Below are 24590 nucleotides of genomic sequence, written 5' to 3'. Positions count from 1 at the left end.
TGACAAGGCCAAAACTCACACTGAAATATTGCAAAACCGTCCGTGACAACCTGAGGGACTGAACTGATGTAAGCCTCCAATTGTTGCAAAAAGATATCCAGCGAAAGAAACTTCTGCTATAATCCACTTGCGAAAACCAAACGTAGATCGAAACTGGTTGAAAAAGACCAAAAGAAACAGCTCCGAGAGAGAAATACAGACTGCAGCCTCTTCACGCCACAACCAACTCCCCAAATGGAAACCTGATGGCAGTATGTGGGCGGGACTTCCTGAAGAGTCGCGAAGTATACCACTCCACGACGAATTAAGATGAACAGGCAAAATAGAAGCCAAATGTATAGTGAAAATAAATGAAAAAAGGCAAAAATTGTATCAGATGTCTAAATCCTATGCTCAAAAATGCGATGTAACTCGCTAGATGAGCGGGGTATAAAAATAGTCTTCAGCACAATATAATTGTGATACTTGAATATTCCAAATAACAGAGAATGGAATGAATGTTCAAAATGAATCAATGGATCAAAAAAATGGACTGTAGAAAACCATAAGCAGTCCTAATAAATCCAGAGATAATAAAATACATAAACTTGGTAATAACCAAGCTTAAGATAGGGTTGGGCTTCCAGCAAACATATATCAAAATGTATGATATAAGAAATGATGTGAGAGTGTTCTTACACATGGGTTCGGAGCCGATCCTCGGCTCCGCGTCGGCCGCTTGCAAGCTCTGCATCGAGAAGAAGCTCGAGACAACCTAATACCCACAATCCCCTCTGCCTTTACCTCAGATCTAGTTTGCCGCTGCAGCGTTCGCATCACTGGATCGAGCTCGAGCATCTAAGATAAGATTAAGAATTTATTCTTGTGTTTTTTCTTAGTAATTTTATTATAAAAAGTTTGTTAGTGACATAGTGTGTGTGTGTGGTAAGGTTGAGGGATTCTCGGTTCCGTTAAGTTTATTTAAAACTTATTAGAGTTCTCCTCGGGGCCTACCACCCCTTACTTGGATTTGACTACCGGATTGACTTCCTTACTGGATTCGACAATTTCACCGGACTTGACTTCTTTACTGGACTTGACTTTTCAGTTTCTATTTAGAGTGAGATGTCTGAAAAGGCTAAATCGGGTTTTAAGCGTTGCCAATGTGGGCAGAAAATGTCAGTTACTGACAATCATAGTTCCTGCGTCTACTGTCTTGGCCCTCTCCATCTGCAAGAAGACTGCTCTATTTGTCATTCTTTCAGTGGGAGGGTCATGACAGATAGGCGCAGGAAACTCATGGATAGGGGTTTGTTAAAACCTACCTTTCAAGAGGCTCTGGATGCTTCAGACCAGGCATCCAAATCCTCGAAGGAATCGAAGACGTCGGAGCCCAGGTCATCGGCTCCGAGCTCTTCAGCTAAAGTTAGATCACCGGTTCCACAGACTTCGGGGCCGAGTGTTCAACTGTTGTCAGTTTCCGAGCCTCGAGTCTTGGAACCGTGATGGAGCTCCCTCCCCCGACACTGTTGAGGTCGGCTCCGTCTTCGATTCCTTCGACCCGTTCTTCCAGGCCCCTCTCCGACACCGATGTTGACCGCGTGGTGCAGAAATTACTGGAGAATACGGCCTTATCCAAACTTATCTCGGTTTTCACCCAATTGGTGTCGAAACTTGAAGGCCTTCCATTATCTCCATCTGTTCCTCCTCCGAGACCTGTCCAGTCTTTGGAGCCGGAAGAGACTGATCTACTGATTGTGGAGCCCTCGGTGCCAGAACCGTCCTTTTCTCGGTCGGCTCCGTTCACCTCGACTCCGTCTGATCCGGTACCGGAGTCTCGGGGCCGAAGATCCATCCTTGGTTCCGGGACCGAGAGTCGAACCGATGTTTCGGTTCCGACTCTCCCTCTCGGGGCCTCGGCTCGGATCGACTCGGCTCCGTCCTCGGGGTCGATGCCTTCGGTGCCTGTTTCGGGGATTCTTCCCATTTCTTCGGAACCGGGAGATACCTCGACTCGGGACCCGGGAGCCTTCGATCTCATGAGGAAGGTGTTGTCTACCCAGACAACCACATCAGTAGAAGCAGCCTCTCCTCCCCATAAAGGACCGTTATCCTCCTCTGCACCAATGGTCACATCCAAGTGTCGAGCACCGGTGTCTCAGCCACCCCTGGAGGGTGCCCCCTCTTCCTCGGAGGCTTCTTCGGATGCTTCCCCCGAAGAAGTCCCTAGGAAAAGATTATGTAAGAGGAGACACTTAGATTCTCCACAAGAATCTTTGACATCCGATACTGACTTGGATGAGTCAGAAGGGTCCCCAAAGTCACCTTCAGAAGATGTCTCCTTTTCTGACATCTTGGAGATCCTAAAGCAGAGAGGTGACTGGCAGTCCCTTCCCCCTTCTGAGGATGAGTCAGTCTTGCTGAAGGCATTTGGTGCTCGCCCTTCCTCCTCCTGGGTCACTCCACCCTTCGATGAATTAATGGAGCTGATTGCTCGAAGGGCGTGGGAGGCTCCTGACACGGTGGAGCCAGTCCCTAGGAAGCCTAATAAATACATTACTGCACCCCAGGACAAGGCTTATTTGACAAAAGGAGTTCCAGTGGACGCTATGGTGGTGGCAGCGGCCACGAAAAAGGAGATGTCGGAATCTTCCTCATCTGTCCATCCGCCTAACAAAGATTCTAGGACTATGGACAGGTACGGGAAGCGCATTTTTAGTTCAGCGGCTTTTCTATGCGATCCCTGAACTATTTGACCCACTTTACACGTCTACAGAGGGATCTAATCAAAGAGTTGGGAGATACCCTCCAGGGTACTACAGATGCTGCTGTTTCAGAGAAAGTTACAGCACATCTCAATACCCTTACATCCATTGTTAACTCATCCATGAGGCTGATCTCATACGCAGCCGAAGGATCGAGTAGGGCAGCAGCTTCAGCGATTGCTCTTCGAAGACAATCCTGGATGCGCTTATGTTCATTTGCGGAAGCCTTCAAGTCTTCCTTTACTAACGCCCCATTTGATGGTGCCACTCTCTTTGGCCCTAAAGTAAAGGAGACCCTTACCCGGTGTGAACAGGAGGGAAAGACTCTGTCTGCTGTCGGAGTCCGTTTTTCCACCCCATCCAGACCGTACCCCAAAGGGCAACGCGGTGGGAAAATGTGGTTCCGAAAACCCCAAGGGTCTTTCCCAGGCACGCAGGGTGATGCCCCCTCTAGAGGCAGAGGAGGGGGCAGAGGTGGAAGACGCTGCCCTGGCGGCAGAGGGGGTCCGCAGAACCAAGGTGACAGGGATACACCCCCTGGAAAACCTTTCCAGCACTCCTGAGAGGAGGCCCGACTGTCCTGCTCTGGAGGCAGTCGGGGGTCGCTTAGCTTTATACCCTCAGGCCTGGCAAAACATTACTACAGACAACTGGGTAAAAAGCGTTGTTACCAGAGGTTACAGAATACCATTCCTATCCACCCCCATTCCAAGGACAAGACTCCCAGATGTGCCGCCCCATCTGCGAGATCCAGCAGCTATAGAAATTTCAAAGCTGCTAGAAAAAAGAGTCATCCAACCAGTCCCAGTGGACCAAATAGGATTCGGAACTTACTCAAGGTTCTTTTTAGTTCCAAAGAAGACAGGGGACTGGAGGCCGATTCTGGACCTAAGCAACCTCAACACCTTTGTCAAGAAAGAAAAGTTCCGAATGGTCACGCTTCAATCGATCCTCCCATTCTTACAGGAGGACGACTGGATGTGCTCAATAGATCTGAAGGACGCATACTACCACATCAAAATGGCCAGGGCGTCCAGGGATCATTTGCGCTTCCGGCTGGGAGCCAGTCACTATCAGTTTCGAGCCCTGCCCTTTGGTCTGACCTCAGCCCCCAGGGTTTTCACCAAATGCATGGCAGTGGTAGCGTCTCATCTGAGACGCCTAGGATTCCAGGTGTTTCCGTATCTGGACGACTGGCTCCTTTCTGCCACCACCCGGCGTCAACTGATACAGGCCAGGGATTACACTCTACAACTTTGTGTTCACCTCGAATTTCCGTAAATTTGAAAAATCTTTACTACAGCCATCACAGCATATCTTATTCATAGGAGCGGAATTAGATACGCATCATTTAATTCTAAGGCTCCCTCCAGAAAGGATAGCCTCACTACAAAGCCACATTTCTCTCCTTCTGTCATCCAAAAAATCCCCAGCAAAGCGGTTCTGAAGGTCTTGGGTCTCATGGCAGCTTCTCTCATTGCGATACCATTGGGAAGACTGCACATGAGAGTTCTACAATGGCTACTGTTTGCACAATGGTCGTTCCAACAGCTACCTCTGACACACGAAATTCTGATTACAAACACATGCAAATCACACCTAACCTGGTGGCTTCAGACTTGCAACCTTTCCAGCGGAAGACCATTTGTGCTACCCACGCCGACAGCTACGGTGACCACGGACGCTTCCCTGATAGGGTGGGGGGGCATCTTTCAGGGACAGACAGTCCAAGGCGAATGGACCAATTTAGAGTACAATCTGCACATCAATGTTCTGGAGTTGAGGGCAGTGTTTCTAGCGTTGCAGCACTTTGCTCCCCTTCTTCCTCTAGGGACTATTGCAGTTCAGACGGACAGCATGTCTGTAGTCTGGTACATAAACAAGCAGGGGGGAACCAAGTCCTATCAGCTATGCAGAGAGGCCATGAGAATTTGGCAATGGGCGGAGTCCACGGGTCGCTTTTTGATAGCAACGCACATCCCGGGGTCATCCAACGTCATAGCCGACAGGCTGAGCAGAGCAATTCTGTTGCCGCACAAGTGGTCCCTGAAACAGTCAGTTGCGAAGAAGATCTTTCGCAAGTGGGGCCAGCCTTCCTGCGATCTGTTTGCGTCTCCAATGAATGTCAAATGCAGGAGCTATTTTGCCCTATTACCCCCTCCAGGGGAAGTCCCCAGGGACGCACTAGTTCACGATTGGCCCCCGGGCCTCCTGTATGCTTTTCCTCCTTTTCCCCTGATTGCCAAGTTTCTGCAGAAAGCCAACAACCTGCAAAGGACGATCATCCTCATTGCCCCATTCTGGTCTCGTCAAATTTGGTTCCCCTTTCTTCTGACACACCGCATTCGGGGACCCTGGATCCTGGACCCAGAGCCAGATCTACTGACTCACTCGTCAGGGGCTCCCCACCCTCGCTCTTGTCCCTCCATCTAGCAGCTTGGCTGCTCCGATTCCCTACTTAGCCAGGTCTGATCTTCTTTCACCTGCAGTTCAGAATATACTAGTGGCTTCTCATAAAGCTTCCACTACTAAGACCTACACTAGTAAATGGAAGCGCTTTGTGTTCTGGGCAAATACACAGCAATTGGACCCTGTCATAGCTCCTTTAAACAAAATCTTGGAGTTTTTAACAGAATTGTTCCACCAAGGTGCTTCTCCTGCCACTTTAAGAGTGCAATTGGCTGCCATCTCCAACTTTCATGTGGAAGAATGTGGGGCTCCTGTTATGGCCCACAGGCTTTGTAAGGCCTTTTTAAAAGGGTCTTTTCATATTAGACCACCAGTTAGATCTCCTACATCCCCTTGGAGTCTAAACCTCTTATTATCTAAATTGATGTTACCCCCTTTTGAACCAGCCTCCTCTTGTCCATTGAAGTATTTGTCGTGGAAGACCCTCTTCTTGGTAGCCATTACATCCGCTAGGCGAGTATCTGAGCTTCAGGCTCTCTCCATTAAACACCCTTATTTAATCTTTCACTCTGACAGAGTATCTCTTCGCACTAATTCATCCTTTCTGCCCAAAGTTTGCTGTATTAATAATATTAATCAATCCATTGAATTACCCACCTTTTTCAAGAATCACTCCAATAAAATGGAGTATATGTTACACAAGTTGGATGTTCACAGACAACTTAGATTTTATTTGGATAGAACAAAAGGTCACAGAAAATCTGATCAACTTTTTGTAGCCTTTGCTGATAGCAGGAAAGGTGTAGCGGTTACTAAAAGAACTCTTTCTAAATGGTTAACTGATTGTATTATCTATGTTTATGATTCTTCAAATCAAGCTTTATCTGTCAAACCCAAAGGACATTCTACAAGATCAGTGTCTACATCCCTGGCTCATGCAGCTCGCCTACCATTAGACGCTATTTGTGCGGCTGCTACTTGGTCTAAACCACATACATTCATTTCTCATTACAAGGTAGACAAGGTTTCTAGGGACAGGGCAACCTTTGGTTCCACTGTGCTCAAGAACGTCCTCCCGTGAGTTCCTCAGGAACATGGAGCTAGGGACGCTACCCATGTGTAAGAACAAACGGCGAGATCGAACACTCTCACATATAGAAGTTATGTCCTTACCGTAACGTTCCATGTGGAGTGTTCATCTTGCCTTTGTTCTTACATTCCCACCCTCCCACCCTCAGGAAGAAAGTTCTTTTTGTTGCCTGGTCTGGGTTATTCTGCTTCTGCATTGCAGTTGTTGTATATATGATATACATGTATATATATATATATATATATATATATATATATATATATATATATATATATATATAGATAGAAGTATTTTTTGTGTCTATGTGAGTTTTGGCATGAATGTGTTCTCTCTCTGACTGCTGGTTTGCTTGCAAACTAGATCTGAGGTAAAGACAGAGGGGGATTGTGGGTATTAGGTTGTCTCGAGCTTCTTCTCGATGCAGAGCTTGCAAGCGGCCGACGCGGAGCCGAGGATCGGCTCCGAACCCATGTGTAAGAACAAAGGCGAGATGAACACTCCACATGGAACGTTATGGTAAGGACATAACTTCTATTTGTTTGCATGTAAGCAATTGCACGGCTCAAAAGGACATGATACAAAAAACAAAAGGAAGAGCCAGCAAAACCATGACCCAATGATAAGGAATTTATTGTAAATACATAGGACAGCAAAGAGATATCGTGAGGATCTGAGTGTTTTTGGATTGGGTTCAATCCATGATACTTCCAATACTGTTGAACCCATGGGGTCGGAGACTTCATGTAATTTGGCATTCGACAAACTTCATAAACATTTAAGGATCATTACGCTCGAATGTGTGGCATGCCAAACTTTTCAAGGCATATATTGCCAAAAATATTACTCCACGCGGATTGAGGGTCAGAATACAACCCCTAGTTGCTGAAATAGATGATGATTTATCATCTGAATGGGCAGAGATCCAACACAAAGCGAGCATGTCATTTGTTGAAGCATTAAACAAATACTATGAGCGTATAATTGATAAGGAAATCAATACTATTTTGACTTTGGCTAATGATGTTAAACCTTTTAAGAAGGAGCCTTTTTTTGCCAAACATTTGACTAGAGTAGCCTCTGATCTTAATTCTTTGGAGACACAACTCAAAACCAAGAAAATTCAGAAGTTTAATAGGGATTTTTCAGACTACCAGGGCAGTAATCCCTTTAGTGCAATAAAGAAACAAGTTAAATTTAATATTCCACACAGTCGTCCCACCAAAAGGAAAAGACCCAAATCAATACTGAAAACCCATTGGGCCTCTGATACTGGCTCTTCTACTGAGGAACCAACTTCGGGCCCTGAGAGTGAACTGCAGACTGCATCCGGTTCACCTATTGCCAAGCGATCACTTACAGGTGCCCCTTTAGGGCTAGGTACAAAAGAGGGGGGAGAAAACACAAAGGTGGTTACAGACATACAAGGACTCTTACAACTGGCAATGACGAAGTAGTATCACACATGTACAATAATGTTTTAAACCTTTCTAGTTACAACCTGTCACCTATTGAAATTAATGTACTCAATAAAGGTTTATCATTTGTACCAGGCTTTTTTGTCACTGAAGACTCATTTGCACAGGATGTTGCATCATTTTGTAGACTACTTAATCTAAGATTGTTCTTTGGTTGTTCTAATGGTTGTGATACTGTACAGAAATTTACATATCACAAATCTACATTCAATCCTCCCATGCACCCTGTTGTCTCTCAATTCCAAAACAATGTTCTCAAGGATCTACATTACTCACACCCAACATTTGACATTCGATCCAACAACATTACCAGGGCTGAACAACAAGCTATCCATAATTTACAAAACAATCATGATATTGTCATCATTTCAGCTGACAAAGGGGGTGCTGTTGTGGTACTGAACTGGCAAGATTACAATAATGAAGCTCTCAGACAACTATCTGATGCTAAATATTATTCCAAAATGATAATAAACCCAACATCGAAATTTCAAAAGGAAATTTCCGAATTTCTTTCCTATGCCAGAGATGCTTCCATTATTGACTCCAACCTTATGCATCAACTCTCGGTACAAGATTCATCAAATCAATACATATATTTCTTGCCCAAAATACACAAGGATCCCACACACCCCCCAGGGAGACCAATTGTATCAGGTCGGGGATACTTTACCGAACCCCTCTCCCTTTTTTTGACTGAGAAATTGAAACCTTTATTGTCACTTATTCGCTCACGCTTACAGGACACAACCAATTTTCTTCAAATCATTTCAGACACCCAACTGGAACCTGAATGGCGCATGTGCACTTTAGATGTTAGCGCCTTATACACCAACATACCTCATTCTGGTGGATTAGAATCTTTATCATATTGGTTACAAACTTCAGGCTTATATACATATGAATTCAACGAATTTCTACTGGATATGGCCTCATATGTACTAACTAACAATGTCTTCTTTTACCAAGATGTCTGCTACTGGCAAACCAAGGGTACCGCCATGGGCTCCTCATTTGCACCAATTTATGCCGATCTTTTTATGGCTTATTTGGAGAAGGATCTTATATACAATAGCAACAACAACATTTATCTTGAACATCTTGACATTTGGCGACGTTACCTTGATGATTGCTGGGCAGTATGGAAGGGTGATCTGGAAGGTCTCTTTGAATTCGTTAAATATCTCAACAATAACCGATGGGGTATTCATTTCACCTTACACTATGATTTCAATAATATTACTTTTTTAGATGTATCTATTCACAGATTATCTGACCATACCTTAGGCACTCAAGTATTCAGGAAACATCCTGAATATAATACCATATTACATGCCAGTAGTTTTCTTCCCCCACACATATGCAAAAATATTCCCAAATCACAATTCATCAAACTCAAATGTATTTGTTCTGATAGCACATCTTATAGTGAACAAAGCAAAGACCTTGTTAACAGATTCAAGAATAGGGATTACAAAATGGGCCATGTCTTCAATGCCATACACAAAGTGGGCCACATGGATAGGGAAGACTTATTAACCTATAGGACCAACCAGAGTTCTCCCAATCAACCCCTTAGATTTACTACCACATATGGTAGAAATTCAGATAACCTGATTCAGAGCATACAAAGACATTGGAACTTATTACTTTATGATACTGATTTATCCCCCATCATTCCCAATAGATGTTTTTTCTCATTCAGGAAAGGCAGAAATCTGGGCAGCACATTCAGTCACTACAAACATGGACATATTGTGGATAAGCATGAACCAATTCAAACTACACTCACAGGTTCTATGCTTATGGGTTGTCATCCCTGTGGACACTGCACAAATTGCAATAAAATATCAAAAACCAAAGAATTCACCAGTAGAAACTCCCCTACTGTATATGAGATCAAATTCCTTGCCAGTTGTAGCTCAGATTGGCTAATCTACTTAGCTACATGCTCATGCGGAGCATTTTATATAGGCCAAACATCCAGGCCTCTTAGACTAAGAATCTCAGAACATATCAGTAACATCAAAAAAGGCAGAATCAGCAATGCTTTATACAAACATCAGGTATCACACCCTTCAGCATCTTTTATGTTTACCATTATTGACATTATCAGGGGTAAAAAATCCAACAAAACAGGTTGGCATGCATTATTAAACTCAAAGGAGAAAAAATGGATTGTTAAGTTGGGTGGTCTTTTCCCACCCGGTTTAAATGACAAGTTTTAGATATAACCAATCAGATTTGTTTGCAGTCTATATAAAGGAATGCTTTGAGTAATCTCATTTCACACTGAAGAAGGCTGTGCAGTTAGTACCAGCCGAAACCGGTTTGTCTATCTCTTTGCTGTCCTATGTATTTACAATAAATTCCTTATCATTGGGTCATGGTTTTGCTGGCTCTTCCTTTTGTTTTTTGTGCAGCCTTTTATCATCTTCAATCAGGACAGAGTTTCCTTACGACCCAATCCGTCCTTTATGCCTAAAGTGGTATCCAGGGTAGCTTTGAATCAGGCCATACACTTACCTACCTTTTATCCTAATCCTCAAAACAAAGGGGAGAGATTACTACATTCCTTGGACATCCACAGACAACTGTGTTATTATTTGGACAGAACAAAGCCTTTCAGAAAATCAGAACAGCTCTTTGTGTCCTATGCTGTAGGAGCTCAAGGAAAGCCAATTTCCAAACGGACAATCTCAAAATGGATAGCCCACTGCATACGCTTTTGCTATTCTTTTCATGGCAAAACTGTACCTACAGGCATCAGATCTCACTCCACAAGGGCCACATCTACCTCTGCAGCTTTCCTCAGAGGAGTTCCTACCAAAGATATTTTGGAAGCAGCCACTTGGAGTTCTGTGCATACCTTCTCCAAGCACTACCACCTACCATTATACTCCAAAACTAGAGCAGGCTTTGCCACTGCAGTCTTGCAGGGCATCCTGGCTCCTCCTAGTTCCACCTAGTGCCTACCACCCCTTTCTTAGCTTTGGGATTCTACCCATCTGTTATGACTGCAGCTGTATGCACGATGAACATAGTACAGTTTTGTACCTACCATAAATGTAGATGTTCGAGTGCTAATACAGCTGCAGTCCTGGTTTCCCTCCCTCCTTCCCCTCTTTAGACAGGCCTATTGGCTAACACATCCTCATACAACCTGATTGGGGGTATTCATTTATGGTGTATTTGCTTGCAACTACTGTATTTTGATTATATTGCATTGCTTTATTACACAAATTTATGTATTGCCTTCCTTTTGGGGGCATCTGACATCTGGGGCAAGAAAAACTGAAGAAAATGGCGTTGGCTGGTTCCTTTATACCCCTGTTGCACTGACGTCAGGGAAAAAGCGACGACAACCGACGCCGGACCTAGACTTTGGAATTCGGCCGACCGAGGACCCGCCTGATGGCAGGAGAACCCATCTGTTATGACTGCAGCTGTATTAGCACTCGAACATCTACATTTATGGTAGGTACAAAACTGTACTTTTCAGATACTTAGTGAGGAAAGCTGATAGTGGTTCAGTGAGGGACCCATTTCCTGAAACAGTGGGTGTACCCGGTGGTTTCCGTAACTCTTTGTGTATCCTGTACAATAGGTACAAATTTTGAATTTGGGAGTCAGGTACAGTTAGATGGAATACAACCGATTGGTTAACAATGCTCTCTTCTAAAGCCGACTGGAGGAATATGTCAATTTCTTTTTTAAACTTGTGTGTGGGATCTTTTTTGACATTTTCATGTAAAACCTAGTATTTGATAATTATATGTCCACTTCCTCCCAATACATGGACCAATCCATAACCACAATAGCACCTCCCTTATCAGCCAGAGGAATAACTAAATCAGTATTATTCTGAAGATTCATCAGGGCCTGTGACTCATCAGATGTTAAATTATGCCTAAAAGCCCCTGGGTTAGACTCCTTGAAATGCAGATCTTTGAGAACACACTGCTGGAAAGTCGCCACATATTTATTCATAGAAGGCATGAATTGAGACTTATGAAATCGAAAGTCACTAGATATCTCAGAGGACAAATCTTGTCCAAAATGTAGTCTTAAATTTAATAACAGACAAAACGAAATCACATCATAAGCAAACACATTCTCAGACAGAAAAAAAAAAAAAAAAAAGGTACAGAATTTGAGACCTTTGTTCAGTAGTTGTATTTCCACACTAGACAACATCACCAAAGAAATGTTATATACATTGCAGGACTGATCTGTTGTGGTATTAATAGTTATAACAATGTGTTTAGTGTTGGTGCTTGGTTTTTCTACCACCCCTTCATCTCACAACCCTAAAGGGCTACCCGAAGTGCCTTTCTTCGGGTCTGGTGACTCTTGTCTGTGGTCATATTCTGCCTCAGTAATTGAGGAAGATTCCTCCCCCGAAGTATCACTGATGCTACTTATGGTCTTTTTCAAAACAGACCTATTCCTCTTTCTCTTATGGGATGCATGTCCCAAAACCTGACTAGCAAATTTAACATTCCTCTGATGTTCAAAAGGCTTACCCCAGCTATAATCCCCAACATCCCTATTAAACTTATGAATTTTTTTCAACTTATGTTGTTTCTCATTGACAATAAGCTCCTTGGTAAGTTTCTGAAAACAGGTAACATAAAAAGGTTGACCCTCCAAGGATGTGACCTCATCACAAATCTTAGAAACTTCTGATGTCGACTGGGTAACCATATGTTCATAATAAGCAATTAGTACTTCAAAATGCATGGATGAATTCTGCTATGCCCATTCCTGTGATAAAATGTCATCCACATTACTGACCAAAGGTTGAATGTGGATACGTAACCCTCTAGGTGTAATCCCCTTCGATTTATAGGCATTAAACAGCTTTAAATGCCAGACATTACTATGTAAGATCTTCATAGATTTAGTAAGTCTAACAAATATCTGGTTGCATAAAGTTTCAGGATTATCATCAGTGGATTGAGATTTGGTGTTAGGCCCTAACCCAAACACCTGAAGGTTATCTTTGTCCGCATACAAGCCCTGTACTATGGTTAACAAATCCATGCTCAAAAAATGTGACCACACAAGCACCTAAATCCCTAATAATAATCGCTCACAAAAAAACTAACTTTGAGTCATAATGTGGGACAAACACATACAAATGCCCCCCAGATACAAGAAAATGTCTCACAATATGATAATATAAGTCAGAAACATTAACATGATGAGATAATTGTGAGTCCAAAATTAAGTATAGAAGTAAAGTCCAATACCATATGCATCAAAACTCAAAATCACTGTAAATCATTGAAAAAAACAGCTGTAGACCCAGAACAGGAGTGATATCAAACATATGTTCATTGGTGTCCATATAATTCAGAAGAACAACAAACAATCCCAGGTAACTTATGTAAATCCAAACTCTGGCTGTAAAAAAAAAAAAAAAAGGCCATAAAGATGTCACAAAGCCACATAGAATTGGAACCAGAACTGTCCAAAACAGTGGTTGTACCATTCGGAGGTCTGTAACGAATACAGCGAGTGCAATAGCTAGATATCAAAAACAGAACATATCTCTTGTGTAGCCTCAGTGTCTCTCAATAGGTGCACAAGCAAAGTTGATAGATGCAAAACACGTAAACGCCCACCTAAAAGGTGTCTATCAAAAGTTGACACCATAATCGCTGTTCTTAGTGTACATATTCAGTTCTGGAAATAGTAAACCAGTCGTCACAAGACTGCATTCACGTACTTCAGTCCTTGATGTGCATCAGTCTCCAAGAAACAGGTACTCCTCCAACTGTAGGAGGAGAAAATCGCTTTTAATATCCAAAGCTGGCCAGAAGAGTACATTAACAAACATCCCACATCATGCCCACAACGACATCAAACAAATGGCTCGACAGGATGATAAAAATGTTAAAAACGGCCAAAAATACAGCCAAAAAAATGGCAAAGTAATCCAGTTGAAAATTATGCAGAACGGGCCACAGTATCAAGCACAATTTAAACTGTGTATCAGATTGTTGATACAGAGTATGCCCACACAAAACGGCAACAGCGGAGACAAAGCAGCTGCAATCCAGAGTGTAATCTCTGCAAGTACGGCAGGTGCAGAGGCCCAAAAACCAAAGGAATCCAACAAAAAGAAATGGCCAGCACTCAAAGGTGGAATATAAGTAATTTAATTAACACAATTCAAAGGTGCGTGCAAAAGCACAACACCCAACATTTTCAAACCAATTTCAGCATGAAACCTTCTTCAGTGAATCCCATAGTAATTATAAACTTAAAATAAGTTTTTGGATTCTTACTGATTTAACTTATCCACATGTCAAAATAATTGTGTCTGCCTGTTTACTTGCAAATTTCAGCACAAATGTGGAAAAATCTTTCCTTAAAGGAGTTCTTCACTTCAGACTGCAGATAAAACTTTTTTTCTCCATTGAATTTAAACTTAATGTTGGAAAAATGAATTTCCCTATGCAGCAAACATATCACAGTTAAGTACCTTTCAAGGAAAGCACCATTTTTTTAAATTGCTGTTTTATCTAGTAGAACAATTTCAGAGTTAAAAGGGCTGTTACGTAAACTTCCTTACTTGGGTTCCAGTAATGAAAATATTGTCAGTTAGGCCTAATCCATGTGGCATGCCAGAAGATGCCAGCAGTATCTGTTGAACCTTTTACCTAGATGACCAGAACAATAGTGAACCTAATTAGCATCTGGGAGATGTATATAGATAACTGAGGTATTACATCAGAAAGATTAACATATTGAAGGAAACAGTCAATGTGAAGTTCTTCTATCTCGCTTTTATTCTTACTTGTGGGTTCGGAACTGATCCTCTGTTCCAAATCGGCCGTTTACTAAAGCTGGAGGTCTTTAACTGGCTCGTGGTTTACTCCCCTATCCCATGAGGCCTTAGGGTATTCCCCAGATCATGTTTGTCGCTGAAACAAGATTGAGCGTTTTTCGACTGGCTCTGGCTGAGTTTTTGAAATTTTTCTATATTTATGTAAAGTATATAGGTTTTTCGTGTCATAGGAGTGTGTGTGACTGCCTTTCCCTTTATTATTCAGGGTTTAGACCATTTTTCTACTTAATGCTTCTATTCTGTGGCCATTTTTTCATCTTAGGCCTGTAAGTTCCCCTATCCCGACTGTCGTGTGACATTTTTGCATTAGAGACTGTTCTTATAGTTAGTGTTTCTGTGCTTTGTTTATATACTCTACTTCATAAAATTGCTGATACGTTTTAGAGTACCAGTAACTTTCTACAGCTCTTATAAGTTAGAGAGCTTTTTTTCACCCTTTCTAGCGTCCCCGTTTAAATTAGATGGTGTGCGTGTGTCTCTCTGTGTGCGTGTGTCTCTGTGTGTGCGTGTGTCTCTGTGTGTGCGTGTGTCTCTGTGTGTGCGTGTGTCTCTGTGTGTGTGTGTCTGTGTGCTGTTTACTCTTTGATTGCCAGCCTGTTTTTAATTAGAGAGCTCTAGTTGTTGTGAACCTGTTTAAGTTAGAGGGTTCTTTCCTTTTTCTATGTTTGCAGTTTATATAAAAAAAAAGAAAGAAAAAAAATGTTAGTGGAGTTTATAGTGTTATATTGCTTACAGTGTTTATAGTATTTCAGAATGTCTAAGCAAAGTAAGGAGTCAAAACCTTCGGGTTTTAAAAAAATGTTCAAAATGCTCACAGAAAATGTCCATTACGGACAACCACTCTGAATGTATTTACTGGCTCTGTGCAGTACATTTGCAAGAGTCCTTTGCTAACTATCACTCCTTCAGTTCAAGAGTGCTTATGGAAAGAAAAAATAAACTGATTGTAAAAGGACTTCTGAAAACATCCTTCTCTGAAGCTCTGGAAGCAGGTCAGTCCATACCACCAAAAAGTTATTTTCCTGCTTCAAACTCTGGTAAGTTAACACAAAGGTCCTCATCGCTGTCTTCGGACCTTCGAATAAAATGCCAAAAAATCGTCAGACCCAGAGGCTTCTGGATCCAACACACATTCTACTTCGACCCCATTTGTTACGGAGCCGTTGGTAGTACACAGTCGGAGCTGGCCCCCAGTTTTGGAACTGATGCCTCTGACCCTTAAATCACTTTTGCTACAAAAGTCTTACTCTCCTGCCCCCTCCTCTCGGTCCTCCAGAACTTTGTCTGATGAAGATGTGGATCGTGTGGTGCGGAGGCTACTGAGCACACCGGTGCTGGCTAAATTATTGTCTGAACCGACCCACAGGGCTTCAGAACTGAGTAGATCTACTCCTTCACTGTCTATTCATCATCCAACCAAAGAGGCCTCGGAACTGGAAGACTTGGACTTAGTAGTGGTGGAGCCGTGACCAACCTCTAAATATACGGCTGCAACATCTGCTCCAACTACCTCGGTGCTGTCTGAGCCCAAGGGGTCTAGGAGCAGACTCTCTCCGGTCAGGTCCGGGGGGGGGGTAGTCAGATCCAACTTTACCTCTCAGAGCCTCGGCACAGGTGAGCTTGGCTCCTAAATCAGCTTTGGAGCCAGCCACCATGGCTCCGGAGGAGCCTGTGAGTTCTTTGGAGCCAGGGGTTTCCTCGGATCATGGACTGGGGTCTTTCGAGGCGATGAGTAGAGTGCTGTCCCCACGAGCAGCTCCACCATTAGGTCCTGTCATTCTTCCCCAAAAAGCACCATTGTCGATCTCTGTACAACCGATCCCACACAGGCGTGGAGACCCAAGGCGTCAGGATCCCCCAATGGGTGAGCTCATGTCTTCCAAAACTCCCCAGAATGCCCTTCTGAAGAGGTCCCTCAAAAGAGAATGTGTAAGAGGAAGCATTTGAACTCCCCAGCAGAGTCCGTCACATCGGATACAGACCTCAAGGAGTCAGAAGGGTCCCCACGGTCACGCTCTGAGGATGTCTCTTTCGCAGACATCCTAGAGATCCTTAAAAAGAGAGGCGGCTGGAAGCCCATCAATCCTACTGATGAGTCTGTATACCTGAAAGCCTTTGGGTCTCGCCCTTCAGCCACTTGGGTATCTCTGCCTTTCGAAGAGCTTATGGATTTAGTTTGTCAAAAAGCATGGGAATCTCCAGATACATTGGAGCCTGTTCCCCAGAGGCCAAATAAGTTTATTACATCCCCAGATGACAAGCCCTTTCTCCCTAAAGGTGTCCCGGTAGATGCTATGGTGGTGGTGGTGGCGGCCACCAAAAAGGAGTTGTCTGAAACTTCCACGTCTTCTGTCCATCCTTCAAACAAAGAGTCTCGTATGATGGACAGCTATGGAAGTGCATGTTTTCCTCCGTGACCTTCACTCTCAGTTCCCTGAACTATCTCACTCATTTCACCAGGCTACAGAGAGATCTCCTCATGGAGCTTGGCGGTACTCTCCAGAGTTCAGTAGCTGTGAGGGTTTCAGATAAAGTAGCCTCACAGCTCCCCACCCTAAATTCAGTGGTTAACTCATCCATGAGGTTGGTCTCTTACACAACTGATGGAGTGAGTAGGTTAGCTGGTTCAGGAATTGCCCTTAGGAGACATTCTTGGATGCACTTGTGTAATTTTGTGGAGCCCTTCAACTCATCCTTTGTTAATCCCCCATCCTCCCTTTGGCTCGTCCTTGTTTGGGCCTCAGGGTTCTTTTTAGTTCCAAAAAAAACAGGGGACTGGAGACCCATACTGTAACTCAGTAGCCTAAACAAATTTATAGAAAAGACAAAGTTTCGGATGGTGACACTGCAGTCGATACTTCCCTTTTTGGGAAAAGACAATTGGATGTGCTCCCTAGACCCTCCAGGATGCGTACTACCACATAAAAATGGACAGGCCATCCAGGAGTCATCTGCGCTTTCAGCTGGGTGCCAGTCACTACCAATTTCGAGCTCTGCCCTTTGACCTCACTACAGGCCCAAGAGTGTTCACCAAATGTGTGGCAGTAGTAATGGCTCACTTGAGACATTAAGGATTCCGGGTTTTTCCATATCTAGATCACTGGCTCCTAACCGCCACCACCAAGCATTTACTTATTAAGGCAAGAGGTATCACCCTGACACTTTGCTCCAGTCTAGGAATCACAGTAAATTATGCAAAATCTACCCTATTGCCATCGCAGGATGTTGTTTTTATAGGTGTAGACTTAGACACAACGTTAATGATGGTAAAGCTTCCACTGGAGCGAGTACAGACCCTGTGAATACAGGTCCAACAACTCAAAACAAAAGTTGAACCAAGAATGGTTCTAAGAGTATTGGGCACCATGGCAGCAGCAATAACCATTATTCCCATGGCGAGAATGCACATGAGAATTTTGCAGTGGCTACTGTTCACTCAGTGGTCCATGCAAGAGCTTCTGATGTCACATTGCTTCATTTTGACAAACTATTGCAAAGAAGATCTTTGTTGGTGGCTCCATTCAGATCAAGTGACTTTCGGTCGACCGTTTGTTCTTCCACAACCAATCGCCACAGTGACCACGGATGCTTCCCTGATAGGGTGGGGGGGGGTTATCAGGGAAAAACAATCCAGGGCATGTGGCAGGAGCATGAGGTCCACTTGCACATCAGCGTCCTAGAGATTAGAGTGGTGCTTCTAGCATTGTAAGCATTTCAAGACTCTTTCACTAGAAACGATTGCAATCCAGACAGAGACAGTATGTCAGTGGGTATGGTACATAAACAAACAAGGAGGAACCAGATCTTAACCCCTTTGCCGAGAGGCCCTGAGAGTGTGGCAGTGGGCGACCTCCACCCAACACTTTCTGATAACAATGCACATCCTGGGGAAATCCAACGTGATAGCAGACATACTCAGCAGAGTGATTCTAATGCCTAATGAGTGGTCCCTAAAACAAGAAATAACAGACATTATTTTCCGAGCTTGGGGTCAGCCTTGCTGCGATCTTTTCGCCACGTCCATAAATGCCAAATGCAGCAGCTACCTTGGCCTAATCTCCCTTCTGGGTGAATCCCCAAGGGATGCACTTGTACACGATTGGCCCGCAGGTCTCCTTTATGCATTTCCTCCCTTACCTTTTATACCCAAAGTTCTCCAGAAAGCCAGTGCATTGGGAAGGACCTTAATTCTCATAGCCCCTTACTGGCCTCGTCAAATCTGGTTCCCTTCTTGCAGCCTCATCTTCAAGAGGAGCCTTGGATTCTGGACCCAGCTCCAGATCACCTGACTCATCCTTCAGGAATGCTCCATCTGTCTCTACAAACCCTCAAACTGACAGCTTGGCTGCTGTGGTTCCAAACATAGCCAGGCTACCTAACCTATCTACTTCAGTACAGCATATCCTGATTGCTTCTCACAAAGCATCTTTGAGAAAGTTGCATCTCAGCAAATGGAAAAGGTTTTCCTTATGGGCAAAGGAGAGTCATATTGACCCATTCTCAGCATCTAATGCCTTCTATATTAGAGATTTTGGCAAAACTGTTCAATGAGGGAGCAGTTGCAGCTACTATTCAAGTACAGTTAGCAGCAATTTCTAATTTTCACTCGGGGCAAGAAGGATCCAATATTATGTCCCATAGGTCGTGTAAAGCTTTTTTGAGAGGCACTAACCTGCTAAGGCCACCTATCAAACCCCCTATACCTCCATGGAACCTAAACTTTGTGCTATTATGAATATATAATTCTCCCACCTTTTGAACCGGCATCATCTTTTCAACTGAAGTTCTTAACTTGGAAAACAATCTTTTTAGTGGCTATCACTTCAACCAGGAGATTTCGTAGTTACAAGCATTATCCATTAAACCTATCTGTATGCTTTTTCACAATGATAGAGTTTCACTTCGCACAAATCCATCCTTTCTGCCAAAAATATGTTCAGAATCAAATCTAAACCAATGTATAGATCTACCTGTTTTTTTACCCAAGTAGCAGTAAGGCAGAATATATGTTGCACCATCTTGATGTATATAGACAATTACGTTTCTGTCTACACAGAACAAAAGATGTTAGAAAAAATGATCAGTTGTTTGTATCCTTTTCAGATTCCAAAAAAGGACACCCAGTAGCAAAAACTACCCTATCCAGATGGTTGTCAGATTGTATCGCTTATGCCTACCAGTCAGTAGATGAACAACTTCCAAAGTTAAAGCTCATTCCATAAGACCTATCTCAATTACATTTACTTTCCATGCAAAAACTACCAATTGGTACCATTTGTGGAGCAGCAATGTGGGTTACGCCTCATACCTTTATCACTCATTACAAAGCTGATTTGACTTCCAGGAACAGGGCCTCCTTTGGGTCCACTGTTCTGAAGAATATTCTCCTATAAGCCACCCAAGAAAGATGGCGCAAGGGACGCTGTCCCACAAGTAAGAATAAAGACGAGATAGGACAACCTCACATAAAGAAGTTATGTACTCACCATAACGTTCCATGTGAGTTGTCCATCTCGCCTTCATTCTTATGTCCCACCCTCCTTATGGATTCTGCAGGATCGAGAGGTCACCAATTGGTCAAGGTGGTATCTGACCCTCTTCTTAGCTTATATAGGTATGAAAGATTTTCTCATTGCGTTTTTCTATAAATATGATGGGAATATCAGCAAACAAATCTGGGGAATACCCTAAGGCATCATGGGATAAGGGAGTAAGCCACGAGCCAGTTAAAGGCCTTGAGCCTTAATAAGCGGCTGAGTCGGAACCGAGGATCGGTTCCAAACCCACAAGTAAGAATGAAGGTGAGATGGACAACTCCCATGGAACGTTATGGTGAGTACATAACTTCTTTTGATTTTGCCTTAAGAAAGGGAAATAAAGCCTAGTAATGGACTTGTGTCAACTGTCCAGATTTCTGACTCACATTTTTTATTCTGTTCCTCATAACTGTTGTGGCGTTTTGGAAAATCATTGAGGATTAATGCCACTTCAGACCTCGTATAATTCAGAAAATGCATATTAACACAAAACATTTATTCTGACAACTGTAAGATTAATATTTAAAATCTGACCTTATTATTGGGTCTTTGTCCCCCCATTCTTTTTGTATTTGTCCAGATTTCCTGTGCTAAGAGGTTGAGAGGTAGGACTAGTAAGTATACTATGGTTAAATGGTTGACCTCGTACCTGCTTGTGCTGCTTTACGTCCGAGTCTATTTATGTATAGTGGAATTGCTTCATATTTATAGCCTAGTGATAAGCTTTTGTTTTGAAATTTTTATTTTATATGAGTATATGCTGCTTTACTTGGTAAGGTAGGTGTGTGTGTGTGTGTGTGTGTGTGTGTGTGTGTGTGTGTGTGTGTGTGTGTGTGTGTGTGTGTGTGTGTGTGTGTTAAGGGAGGGGATTAAATCTAGGAGCTTTGGTGGGTACCACACTCCTTAACCTAGAAGTAGGGGTCATTGTTATGGGTCCATGGTATTCATGCCTTCTCTGGAAGTGGGCACTTAATTTTTTACTCTGAATGCAGAACATAGGTCAGTAATCCTGTTGATCAGACTTACTTAAAAAATACTTCCAAAGATCTTTGCTTATGCTGAGTACTTGCAATTTGTACTTTCCTTTTCTGGATTACTAGGCATGCATATTTGCATATTACTGTAATGAATTATATTACTTTGAAGAACTGCTTGGCTATGTACACATTTATAAGGTCCCTTTGTCTAAATGTTTGACCTCTTTTACTCTAGATTGTTTGGTAATCGTTCCTATTGTTATGAGAGACTGCAGCAATATAGCAAAGCTCTTAGTGATGCTGAGGTAGGGTTATCACTCTGCCCTGATTGGCCAAAGGGCTATTTTAGAAAGGGACGAGCACTCACTGGGCTTAAGGTATGGATATATATATATATATATATATTTTTTTTTATTATTTTAACTGAGTAAATATTAAGATGTTTTTGATTCTTACAAATATTTGCTGCAGGACTGCAGTACATCTTCCATTTGCACAGCAGCTAGTTAGCAGGTGCACACAACACAAATTATTTTGTTATTAATTGAAGAAAAAACTGTATCCATTAGCACATAAAGTGAATTCAAAAAGCAGATTAACATATGATACTTTGTATTTTTACTTGCAGGATTCCTTGCAAAGCTTTGCATTGTTATTTATTTATTTATTTAACATTTGTTTACCGGGAAAGTCCGACTTGGAACAAGCCAATTTTCAGCAGATGCCCAGGGAGAAATACTCCAGACGCATGTCTTTGTAATGTGGGTGGAAACTGGAGCACCCGGAGGAAACCCACACGAATGCAAGGAGGGCATGCAGACTCCACACAGAAGGCATCCCAGCCGAGAATCGAACCAGAGAACCTCTTGCTGTGAGGCGACAATGCAAACAGCTGCACCACTGAGCCATCCATGAATCTATAACATTTATTCACACTTGTCCCTTGCTACAGTAAAGTGTAATAAGATCGTTCTTTTTGCAGATAAGTGCATACTGCTTTGAGTATCACTGTTTTTTGAAAAGTTGTTAGAGGTATCTTCCTACATGCTATTGTTGTCTACCACCCCCATGAAACATGCAGTTAACATATCACCAGATTCTAAACCAGAACCACAGTGCTTCTTTGTGCTCCTTTTTAATTATTTATAGTAACCAGAGATTCAGTATTGCCTTGTGCTGTAACACTTTAGCAAAGCACTTGCATGTGCATTTTAGGTAGTAGCATAATCCACATTTTGAGGAAAAATAGAAGTGCCACTGCAAATAAACTCCTTAGGCACAAAGAAAAATACAACTGCAAGAAACAAATGCAAAAGGAGAAACACTGTAGAAGTTAAACCAGTTTTTGTTATCGGGTAAGCGTTTGCAAGAAAGCTTCCTCAATGTTTCTTTTCTCCCAGGCCATATAAGGACAGGCATTACTATACATGTGAAAAAATGTGCAGATGTCTGTGACACTGCCAGCCCAGCTATCTGGAATTTTGTAAATAATCATATGTCATTTGTGAATATTAATGTGATTCATAAGCTTGTCTTACCAATGTAAGAGAACTATATGTTATGTGTATATTAAACTACTGGTACAGTGTGTGTTGAACTGTATGTTATGTACTGAGCTTCAAGAATGTAACCACAGTGTGCCCTACTGGAAAAGTACAGAAATGTATACCTACGCAATGTTTTAATAGTAAAAGTTGGAACATACAGAGTTAACATGCAAAACTTCAAGAGAATAAGTGGAAATTGTTTTATGATGTGCTATAAAGTTAGTTAATACAGCAAGAAGACAGGATGTCTAAAGCTAGAAGTGCTTCCTATTGTATTGAAACAGAAATAATTACTAGGTTTCAAATGTAACATGTTTTTATTGCTCTGTGACTTCCTAGCAGCTGCACATCTGAGAGAGAAGTATTTTTGACACAGAGATGTTGATTTCTGTTAGCCTGGGAACTGAACTCAGATGACAGAGTGATGTCATCCAGCTGACCCAGCAGTAATGTTTCATAGTAATTTAAGAACTCTCTGAGATAGACTTTGAATTTAGTATTTGTCTTTGAACCTGGAAAAATCCTCTCATCAGCACTTGTCTTGCTAATAGTAAGTAACTAGGGAAAAGTGATTTTTTTTTTAGATATAGATAGGAATGTAGTGAAGATTAGTTTAGATGTTTTCTGTATTTATTTGAGACTGTCCTGTAATGTTTTAAAATATTTCCTGCGATTCTGAACTCTATAGTCACTGTGTTGAGTTATGGAGTATTGTCTTGTTCTTTTATTATTTATTATTAAATGTATTTAAACGGGTGGCCGCGGTGGTGCAGCGGTTAGAGTTGCTGCCTCGCAGCAAGAGGTTCTCTGGTTTGATCCTCGACTAGGGTGCCTTTTGTGCGGAGTCTGCATGTCCTCCTGTGGTCACGTGGGTTTCCTCCCACATCCAAAAGACATGCTGTAGATGGATTGGACACTCTAAATTGGCCCCAGGTATGAGTGCGTGCATGTATGTGCTTTCTGTGGATGGTTGGGTGCCAGGCTGGCAACTCGACCCCATAAAACTCCACTGCCAATCATGAGCAGACAGGTGATCCTCTGTGGCGACCCCTAACTGGGAAAACCCAAAAGAAGAAGGTTAAATATATTTAAAACTTTTAATTGTGGCTGGTTTGTTTAGAGTTACTTAAGCACTTAGGGTACTTGCTTATGTATTTGGTGACACTGTGTATGCCACTCCTAAATAGCTTTAGTCTTGGTTATAGTTACCATTTGGATAATAGTAACATTACACAGTAGAATTGGTCACCCTTTGTAAGGGCCTTATAGTAACTGATAAAGAGCTGGTTGGTGGCAGTGATAACCTTCTTGTATGGGCAAAAGGGCGCATAGTTAATAAACCTGTGCCAGCCTTTCCCAGGAGTGTGTGTGCATTTGTATATAAATCAGATCTCAAAGTGTGCGAGTCAGCTACTTGAGCAGGGAGACGAAGCACTGGTTGAACAGAGAGGGTGCTGGAGGTTTTGGCTTGACCGCTTGACTGAGATCTTAACCCTGTAGCTGTGCCAGTGGGGAGTCTTATTGGGGATCTGGAAAGAGAGGGAGAAACCAGCCCCAGACTGACTGTGATCTCTGTGTGCTCTTAAGGGAAATTGCAATTTACTGTGTGTGTACTTATCATCCTCCCAATATGTACGTCCCTCACTGGTGCTAGTAGTGAGGACTGAGACTCCTTGATTACTGGGACAGTGCAGGGGCCTCACAATGTCTTATAACAAGCAGAGTGCATCTGTCCTGTTAACTAGCCCTGTAGCATGAAATTTTTATTTTGGCATTGCTGCGTAAAATCATTCATGTGTAATGGAAGTGAAGCGATCCACTCCCTCAAAGTTCTGCTATACTCACTTTGGATGAGGTTACTGACACAGTAGATGGCACCACTAAAAATCTGTAGATATTTTTTAGGTAAGTTTTAATCAACAATGAATGTCTGCCTGTTTACATAACTGGCT

At 42.6% G+C, this 24590-nt stretch overlaps 1 protein-coding gene across 1 annotated transcript in view; it reads left to right on the top strand.

Annotated features, from left to right (window-relative positions):
• LOC122795708 (30S ribosomal protein 2, chloroplastic-like) overlaps positions 1–24590 on the top strand; it is a 1331913-nt gene that overhangs the window by 102119 nt on the left and 1205204 nt on the right. The window contains exon 3 of the mRNA XM_044064010.1: positions 21327–21468. The gene's annotated coding sequence lies outside the window, so the exon portion shown is untranslated. The remainder of the gene's footprint in view (positions 1–21326; positions 21469–24590) is intronic.

This window comes from Protopterus annectens, chromosome 2.part2 (assembly GCF_019279795.1).
Source record: "Protopterus annectens isolate FY-2018-M chromosome 2.part2, PAN1.0, whole genome shotgun sequence".
NCBI lineage: Eukaryota > Metazoa > Chordata > Ceratodontiformes > Protopteridae > Protopterus > Protopterus annectens.
Note: the sequence above shows the minus strand (reverse complement) of the source record. Positions and strands in the feature narration are given on the sequence as shown.